This window comes from Nuphar pumila, chromosome 15, assembly GCF_984573655.1.
Source record: "Nuphar pumila chromosome 15, dmNupPumi1.hap1.1, whole genome shotgun sequence".
NCBI classification, from domain to species: domain Eukaryota; kingdom Viridiplantae; phylum Streptophyta; class Magnoliopsida; order Nymphaeales; family Nymphaeaceae; genus Nuphar; species Nuphar pumila.
The window spans coordinates 21831141-21841866 of NC_143263.1; the positions used below are offsets into that span (position 1 = coordinate 21831141).

General features: G+C 36.5%; 1 pseudogene; it reads right to left on the bottom strand.

The window, feature by feature from the left end:
• Nucleotides 1-2556: 2556 nt before the first annotated feature.
• LOC149814769 (3-ketoacyl-CoA synthase 10 pseudogene) lies at nucleotides 2557-6689 on the bottom strand (annotated as a pseudogene).
• Nucleotides 6690-10726: the final 4037 nt, after the last annotated feature.

A 10726-nucleotide genomic window follows, 5' to 3' on the forward strand; every position in this document is an offset into this window, starting at 1 on the left:
TTGGTTGGCCAAATTTTCAAGAACTAGTAGGGTGAGCTCCTTTTTGTGAGTAGAACTGCTCTATCGTTCTAAGTTCATGATGAATGTTTGAAAAATGGCAGCTGGATCTTTTTGCTTTGATACCAAATCTTGCATTCACTTAAGGATTCTTGGTTGGTGGAGAATTCAAAATATAATTGGGAGGGAAAGATAAAAGAGGAAAGGAGCTAAGCTAGAGGGAGAGAGTGGAGATCATCTAGGAGGGAGGCTTGTGAGGGAGTTGGGTGGTTTGAGTTTGCTACTTGGGTATTTAAAGTGGTTTGGGGGTGGTTAGGGTGTTAGAAAGAGAATCTTCAAAAGTTAGAGGCCTAACCAACTAGAGCCAACTGTTTTAGAGGAAAGAAAACCTTCACTAGAGAATTCACAACGAACTTATCTCCAATTTGTCAAATACAGGCATATAGTGAATTACACCACTTTGGTTGACCCTTCTCTACCAAAACCACCCTTGGTACATTGCAATATTTCACTCATGTCACTCGGTTCTTAGCTAAATACAAAAAACTCAAAGAAAGTATAAGAATTACAAAGATACCCAAGATGATGTCCCCTAGGCTGGCCAGCTAGTGTGAGAGTGCATGTTGTGGTCCCACCCGAGTAAGACACAAGAATCAAGAATGCATGTGTGGATTAGGAGTATGCAAACAGTAAAATATCTCAAGAAAAATAAAGCAAGGAAGGTAAGAAAGAATCAGGAATTTAAAGAAAATGCAAGAAATGAACAAAGGTATAGGAGAAAAAACTTACTCGAATTTTGGAGAAACCCTGGCTCCTTGATGGCGATCCACCAACATGACTATGTCTTGGAATCTGTCCAATGGGATTTTGATAGAGTTTCTAGACTCTAATCGAAGAATTCATTGCGGGAAATGGAGCTTTCCCACAAGAAAGGTAATTATCTTGGAATAAAGATTCCAAGAAAAGTGTTTTCTTGGAACCAAGATTCCAATAAAGATGGTTTCTTGGAAAAAAGAATCCCAAAAAAGCTAAATCTTGGAAAAAAGAAATACAAGAAAGCAAGAAAATTGAATATAACTTTAATGAAAATTAAAAGAGTTTACTGTTTACCTCAGGGCCCCCTCCCAAGATGCGAAGGTTGCATAGGTTAGCTTGATCCGAGCTTTGGGTGGAACTTCGGGACAAAAGATAAAAATAAAAAGAGAGGTTTGAAGACCCAAGGGATTGAAATCCCCCCCAAACCTCTAAAAACCATGAAGAATGCTCACAAGAAATACTGAGAGATTAAAAAAATTGAAGATGGAAGCAAATGAGAGAGAGATTAAGGATATTTATAGGCTTGGGAGCGCCTCCTTAAAGCACACACAAGGCTTAGGCTCAAAATAAGAAAAAAACACACTTGTGGCCATATATCTGTTGACATGTGTGGTACTTGCTGATAGGTATGGCGGCAAGTATCAGTCTTGCTGCTACATGCCGGTAAGTGCCTTATGGCACTTAATAGGGTTTGGTATTTTTGGCTTTTTTTTCTCAAATTGATTTGGGCTTTGGTGTGTTTATAAACTGACATCCTCCTCTATAATATTTTTCAGTGTAAGTTCAAAATCACTCATTTAGTTAGTAAAATTTCACTTGAAGTACGCTCTATATACATTCCAAATAGTTTTTCATAAAATGAACTTGTTTTCTTTGTAACTTTTTACTTTGATCGAAATGCTTTTTTGTTTGGTTGAAAAGCTTGAAACCATTGATTTTTTATGAAAATATTTGGAGGATGTTATTTTGTGGCCCAAACATAAAAAAATAACTAATTTTTGGTTAAAGAGTTTCCAAAACATGTTGAAATATATATGCTTGAGCTTCTTGTAGGGTTTTATGGAAAAGTCTCTCTCAACTTTTGAAATATTTTTTATAGAATTATGCCCGGAATTGCTTGTCAAGTTAGTACAAAGAGTTCTTTCAATGAAGTATTTTGTTCGTTGAGATGAAAATACTTAAGCACAAACAACCATATTTCTAATGAGTCATCGAGGTCAACATGTGTATTGGTTGGGAGCCCAGAAAATTTTGGGTGCCAACAGAAGGTCAATGACTCGAATCTTATGGTCAGATTATGGCTCATGTCAGGGCAAATTTGATCCAATCCCCTGGTCAATGGGCTTGGCTTACACCATTTCTGGTCAGATCCATAAGCATGCCCACACCTGAGCCCTTGCCCATAATCACAATTTCCATACCGGGATTTTCTCAGCAAATGAAATGTAAACAAAATAAGAAATGTGTACTGCTAAAATCACGTCACGATGTAATTAAAAAGGAGATATTTTGAAATGACAATTTTATTGCCCCTCAAAATATCAGCCATGTTTGTGAGATATCTCCCATTTTCACATCTGAGCTGAAACACTAAACCAGAGAATGGGAAGAAATCTTTTCAAGAAGCATCAAAAAGCAAAAAGTGACTTAATTAAGGAAAATTCGTGTTACAAGATAAAGGAGACTCATGATGCAGATTAAGATGAACCGAATCCATGGTGCATTCTTCCAAGTTTCTCATGTTCATACCAACTTAGGGTACTCTTCAATGCAGTTTATCCAAGGGTTCTTCTCATCCTTGCTTACGTTTCTCAGTGCCGTCCAAACCACACTATTGCACTTGAAGCCTGACCCAAATGCAATTTGCCACACTCTGTCTCCTTTCTTTATCCTCCCCTTAGCTTCCAAGTAAGCTAGCTCATACCACACACTACTACTTGATGTGTTGCCAAACCTATGCAGTGTCATCTTGGATGCTTCCATATACTCGTCAGTGAGCTCCAAGTTCTTTTGAATCTCTTCTAGCACTACCCTGCTACATGCCAGGATGCACACATGCTCGAAGGCTAACTTGAAGTCTGGGATGTATGGCTTGGCCTCCCCCGGATTCCTCAAGAGCAACTTTGAGAAGAAGTGCAGTTGCTCAGAGACCGGCAGCACGAGCGGACCGAGCGTCGTGATGTGGTCCTTAAGCACGTGCCCGCCGACCTCGATACCGTCTCTTGCCACAACAAGTCCCTTCTTCCTTTGGTCATCCTCCTTTTGCATGACGCAGTGGAGGCTATCATATTCGTCGCCCGTCGCCTTCTGGGTGCACACAAGTTGCTTGAGCTCATACTTGCCTCCTCGCCAACGATAAAACCAACGGTTTGTAAGCAGCAGAGCAGCGGCGCCCATCCGAAAGAAGCAATTAGGAAGGAGCATCGTAACATCTCTACCACCATACCTGATGAGGGATATTATATATGTGAAAAACAAATTAAAGAATATTCATGTGTAATTAAGTAAAGACCTTCTTGCACAAAAGGAATCATGCAACTTGCCATTTGAATTTGCCCAAAAGAAAAAACGGTTCTTCATAATTTTGTTAAATTGTCCTTGAATAAAGAACGAGTTTTGAAGAAACCAAAAGAAGAATGTGATTGATGAAACGAGACCAAAGGTTCAAGAATTCATGCAAATGCTTATTCTGCTGTGCCAAGTTCGTGAACTTGCTCCGTCTCAAGTTATGCCAAATGCAACCTAAGGTATTTCATAGCTGTAACGCTATCTATACACACTAAAAGACACCATTAATGTTGATTGTAAATATTGATAGTTCCCAGTAAATCAAGAAACCGAACACTGAGGTAGGATTGCTATTTGAACCACAGTCTGGTTTAAATGGTGCGAGTCATACATTGCAAACTGTAGAGAAAGTAAGTATTGTGGTAACCCATCATCTCTCTCTCTCTCTCTCTCTCTCTCTCTCTCTCTCTGGTTATGCGAGGAGCTCACCGGGGCAAGCAAGGCCTCAATAATGGTAAACCCCCAAGAGAGTGGACCCGTCATATCAACTTAAATGTACATAGCTCACGTTTAGAGATTTATTTAGGTATGATGTTTGCCACTCAAATCTACGCAGGTATCCCAACTTGTAAGACAGCGTTACCTTTAATCGCCAAATTTTGGGATAGTATTTGGATTGGCGGCAGTTCCAGGTTTCATATATATATATATTAAACTTTATCTAACTTCAGTTTCAATCAAACTTTCCAAACATACACGTGTCACAAGAGTGGATGGGGTCATGTGCCAAATCCCCCATCATTGTGCTGTACCGTTTATTGTGCAAACAAGTAGGCCCAAAAAGATGACCGGTTCCACTCATGTCATCCCCCATCTTCATACCCTTCTTAAATCTTCAGACGCAAGGTGCATTGATCAAATCTGACTATACAGATGGATTCAGCATGGTCAATTTAATAAGAATCGACATTTGCATAGTATGTTTTTGACTTAAAAAAATGATGTTTTAAATCATAAATTTGGGTTTGTTGTCAACCATTGATTCTTGAGTTGCACACAAGCCTAATTTTGATGATTTAAATTCCATTATTCACTAAATGAATGATGTAAATCACATCTATCCAGTCCATTTGATCAAAACAACTTGCATCAATGAAATCCCAAGGAAAGATATGAATATAGGGATGAGTGAAACCGATTTGTCAAAGATTCATAATTAATTGGTATATATATATATAAGAACTGAAACATATTAGGCCTCACGTTTTAAGTGTTTTATGATAGATTTGAACCGTTAAATGTGTTTAGCATGCTCATATATAATGCGTTCATTAGCCCCCTTTATGGTTAGGTCTCATTAGGCCTTTTAAAAATCATAGTTTTAAGTATTTTGTTTCATGTTTAGCACCATAGATGTGATTTATAGATTTTGTTTAGTGGGAACCGGCTTTTAGATCGCCAAAATCTGACCTGTATACAAGTTTTTCCGGTTACACAAAATCAATGGCTATGAAGTTACCAGTTTTTCTTAGCTAAAAAAAACATGAAAAAACACGATTTAAGAGTTGATTCTCACTAAATCGAGCATGCTAATCACATTTAACAGTTCAGGTTTAGATCTATCATAAAACACTTAAAAGCTATGGGACAAAACGAGAAATGAGGCATAATATGTTCAGTTCTCTCTCTCTCTATTTATCTCTCTCTATATATACGTACCAAGTTGCAGTCACTATCTCAGTGCTAATGACAAGGGCATAGGTACCAGAGCGTGAAGCAAGGAGGTTGCGCGCAAGGTCGATGGCGATGGCACCAGCAGCACAGCCCATACCACCCAGGTTGTAGCTCTGTATGTCAGACCTTAGCTTGTAATGGTTAACAAGCATGGATGAGAGGGAAGGTGTGACGTTGAAGACACCACAGTTGACAATGACACAGCTGATCTCTTTCGTGCGGATCTTGGTGCTGGAGAGAAGGCTATCAACTGCTCCAAACATGAGCAGGGCCGCTTCTTCACGAGCTTGTTCGATGGTCACAGATGGGGAAGGCGACGAGATCACGCACCTCGGTAGGTAGGACTCGTCTCCGATGCCGGATTTCTTGAGGGCCCGCTGAAGGAATTCAAGGTTGGCATCATCAAAGTTACCGGATTTCTTCGCTAGCTCCATGAATTCTTGCTTGGACACCTTCAATGTGTGTTCATTAATCATGTCCATTCCATAAGTTAGTATATCCTCATAAAATAACTGCAGTCAATTCTCCAGAGAGATTGAAAACTTTTGTTTTCCTTGCATTTTGATCGGCAAAATTTCAAAAGAAATAAATTAATTAAAATTGAAAAACTGTAATTATAAATGGAACTAAAAATAAAAATATATATTGTTCCCGGCCCTTCAATATAGCCCTATGTAATGGTAAATCCGATCAAAGAATCACAATGTTTTAAAAAAATAAAATATTTGTTCATTTGAAACGGCAGCCAAAATATTGCATTTTTTAATGTTATTTTCAAATATCACGATAATTGTCACTATGGCTAGGACTATCATTAAGTGGAGAAAGGAATTGGTGTGTGCGTGTGTGTGTGCGCACTTCCACTAACATATATGTTTATTACATAAACACCTGCAATATTTTCATTTTTGCCTCTTTCATAGGTTAGTGTAATCACATAGATCCTGTATCATCATGTGTTTATTATGCGCATGCTTGTGTTCTTGCACTTGCAGTTATGGGCTGAATACTTTGCAAAGGTACTTGGCCCAATCACTGATTGCCACATCCTACACCTAGTTCCCGGTCCTTTACCTTGCAAAGCGCTCGGTCTGAACTCTAGATCCTCTCTTTGTGAGGAGAGAGAGAGAGAGAGAGAGAGAGTTGAGCAATACCAATTTCCTCCATGCATGGTGTAGCACAAGAACAGAGAAATAAAGACTGATACAAACAAGAAAAGGAGGGCATACCTTGAATTCATCCGGTGGACGGCAACAAGCATAGTCCACTAGATAAGTCGACCTTGGGCACAATTCAAGGTACACAAACACAACCAAGGCCAGAAACACCAGCACAAAGACCAGGATCTCCATGTCAAACATACTCCATGTGTTATCATCCCTAGCTAGTTTCCCAATCTCCACACTCAAGACCACAAAAAGCATTGGAACGCTTGAGAGATAAACTCCACGACTTATGAGATAATGGTAACCAAGCTTAACATACTTAAGGTTGATCGACTGCAAGAAATCCGGCATCCATCGCCGGACCCTGACTGAAAAGCTCGGAGATCCCGCATTGGGGCCGGAGCCCTTGATGCCTTGGTTTATGATTTCCTTCGAGAGCATTACTTGCTCTCTTGCCATTTTGCTAAGTACTACTCTTTAAGCCATTCTAAAAGAGATGCATTAGAAATGAAGATGATTACCACTGTAATAAGAAGAAACAGGATGAGGAAATGTTGGAATGTATGATATTTATAGATGACAATTGTATAAAACCTTTCTTTATACGTGAAAATGTGGGACGGTTGGTAACTGAAAATGAGGTTCCTTATGTGTGGGCCGTTTGGTCCGCTTGTTTATAGTGGTGCATGTAAAGCATAACGGGAGGCATCATCTATGTGTTTACGATCTAAATTTCAATTTTTTTATTCAAATACCCCTAACAGATACCAAGAATCACTCTTTGTGCAAGAGATCCTTAGCAACTTGTTAACGCCACCCGTCTCCAGATAGTCCCATGCACTTGGGTGTTGGACTTGATTCAGGTCTAGCTAGAAATTATATATCCAACCCAATCTGATTGGATTTTCTCTAATTGAACTCAAGTTTGGTTTTAGGGCCGGATGGAAAAAAGGTAATATGAAATCCGATTCAATTTGCTAATCGGATATACGTTATTGTAATTAGGTCGCATAAGATTACCTTCCGATTCAGATTCAAATTTCAGATGCAAAGCTTCATGCCAAAATTCAAATTTTTTTATTAATCGGATGGTAATTGATTTACTGAATCCATGATCTACTAAGATTCAATTTCGGCCAGATATTTGGCCCAGATCCAATCCTTGACATCACTACGGTGGTGCTACAATCATCCATCTTTTGATGAACTATACTATTAAGCTTTGGTTGGATGTAATCCCTGAATCACAAGAAAATGATTACATTACCTGGCTCTTCAATTTTAAAAACAAGTCCTCAAGGTGGTGGTTGCTACTTGTAACATTTTCTAGAAAATGAGTTTTTTCTAACTAATCATTCAAAAATATTCTAAAATCGAATTTCTATTGGTGCATGCTTGTATTCAGCATAGTTTGTTTGATAGGAATCGTGTTTTTTGAGCATAAAAATAGGAATTTTAAGTTAAAAATAGGAATTTTAAGTTAAAAATAGGAATTTTAATTTAAAAATTTTGGTACATTGTGGGCTACTGAGTTTTTGAAGATCTTAAAAAACATGCATGTACATGTTCCATTCCTCGTTTTCTACTAAAAAACATCATTTTGATCATATCTATAAGGTTTGATCAACAAAAACCTCAAGAATTATGAAAATTGGTGGTTTTTAATAGGTGGGTGTAGTTTATCCTATATCACCTTATCATTTTATTTATATATAGGTTAATATTTGGTGCTATTGAAGGCACGAAACTGTGGACTATATACCTTCTGTTGATAATGTTTAGACCCTCCTTTTTGTAAATTGGACCTGATGCATGTGCTCTATAATGCTCTTTTTAATAGAAAATGAGTTTTGAATCATGTGAATGTAAAAGGTAAGCAGGTTTCCAAAGGCTTCAAAAATCAATGCCCTAAAATTTCACTACTCGAAAAATCATATTTTTAGATCAAAATCACAATGATCCAAGGTTTGATCCTTGGTAAACAAATTATGCTGAACACATATTGTGGTCAAATTGAGTCAAAATACTTAAACGTTTGTTACCAACATGGGTAAAATATATCCCTAATAAAAACTGTAATATTTATAATTTTTTGATAATTTTTTACATATCTGACCCTCCAGATATGATCTACATGTTTAGTAGAAATCGGTGCTTGGATCATGTTATTTTAGCTTGTTCGTAAAATTTTGCAGGGGTTAAAAAATCAATGGCCTACAATGTATCCACATCCATTCGATCTAAGCTAGAGTCAATTCCTACTATTTTGACCAAGCTGAACACATCCATTCGATCAAAACAATTTCCCACTGAGTTGCAGCTAAGGGGTTCCTTACCCCAATGGGTACCGTATTCTCTAGCTAAACCTCGTTGGCGTGAGTTTTGTCTCATCGCACGTGTATGGAATGGTCATTTTATTGGGGAATTCACTTTTAATTGAGTAGTTTTGATGCAAGAACATGGTTTTCTCAATGCTGAAACTTTTTTCATTGTGGACCATTGAATTTTGACGCCTTTAAAAGTTCTACTTATACAATGGGGTCAGTCAATTTAAAGCAGGTTTTCGACTAAACAAATCATATAAATCATATTAGTAGATCCATAAAAAAAATGGTGGAATGAGTTATTTTTTTAAGAAAAGTAGGGATGTCAATGGATCAGATTTTATCGGATATACAGCCCTATCCAACTTTATTTAATTAGATTTGATAAGCCAATACCATATCGGTTTATAATAAGATGTGGATATATCCAGATTTGAGAGATATCTGAATCTGATTACATGTAAAAAACTCATGTCAAAATCCAAATCTTTCACCATCCATGTCTGAATCTAAATCCAAATCCTTTTAGCCAAAATTTGATTTGTGGGATATGGTATTGACCACATACGACCTGAATCTGAACTTTATAAATCGAGGGTAGCTAAGACTATATATATATATAAGAAAGCCTAAAATAGTGGAAGGCCTTTCCGTCATTCATTCATCGATTTTGCAAGATTTTGGGCCATTAGCGGCTGTCACGTCCGCTAATGACGGGTGAAAATGGCTTTTAGCGGTGGTCAAGACCGCTGGTAAAAGTTATTTTTTGCTTAAAAACATTGTTTTGCTGCTGATCAATGCACGATCAGTGGCGAATAATTGTCCGATAATAATGGATGAAACTGTTACAGGCTTTTCTCTCTCTCTCTCTCTCTCTCTCTATATATATATATATATATATATATAGAGAGAGAGAGAGAGAGAGAGAAAGTGGTAATTGCCTACCACTTTCTATGCTTGATGCAAATGGACGCACACTGAGCATCCCTCGCATGATTTTTTTTAAATCTATTGAGTGAAACCAAATTTATTTTTATAGGATCACAATCATCCTATCTTCTTCAAATCTTGAAGTGAATATGAGTTTCAAAAATTCTAATGGTTGTTGAATCAAAATCATCCAAATTGTTTCAAATCTTAGGGTGAATTCAAATTTCAAAAATGTAATTGTCATTGAATAAAAAATCATCCGAATTGCTTTAAATCTTGAATGAATCCAATTTCAAAAATCTAATTTCATTGAATCAAAATCATCCAATTACTTTAAATCTTAGAGTGAATCCGAATTCTAAAAATCTAATTGCAATTAAAAATTCATCCAATTTTTCTTGAATGAATCCAATTTCAAAAACCTAATTTCAAACCGTCCAAATTACTTAGACATTTTTCTATAGTTTCATCATGGTTGTACGGATTTCTAAAATTTCTCTTTTCTGTAATTGCCTTTCATTACTTTATACGAACTTTGAAAAATTTCATAAGTATCTAATTCTTTTCACAACCACATTGATTTTAAGAAGGCATTTCATAATAACACCTTCACAATTATTTCTATAAAATCTTTCAATTTAGAGAGAAGCATGATTTTTCTTAGGTAAATTTGAAATCAAACATTCGTGGTGTGGTATGCCTATACTTTAAAAGTAAAGACTCTATGACATCAATGAAATCTTTCATGGTAATAAACAATCATTGGAATCTTTAATGACTTTTTTCTCAAATCATGAATATGGCAAAAATCGTGTGACAAAAGAAAAAAAAAACATAAGATAGAAATAATAGCAAAATTTGCATATCCCTTTACCATATCTACATGTGATAAGAAGATACATGTTTATATAGTTGAGGAGAGAGAGAGAGATTAGGAAAGAGAGAAGAAAATTGAAAAATTATCAAGATGCATAAATAATAAATTCAGTTACTTTAACTTGAGAACTTAAGCTTGAGTTTTTTATTATGAATATGGGAGAAATGTCAATCGAAAGATAGTCTTTTCGATTGTATCACATCCTCTGACTAAATGATAAATTTGCACAATTTTTTTTAACCTCACGAAGTCCGCATAAAATGTAAGAAAAAAATGGTGAATATTTGCGAGGATGAGAAAATTTGCATAAAATATAGACAAAGATGTGGAATATCACTTATATTTTATACGAGAATAAAGAAGTCTAATTATAT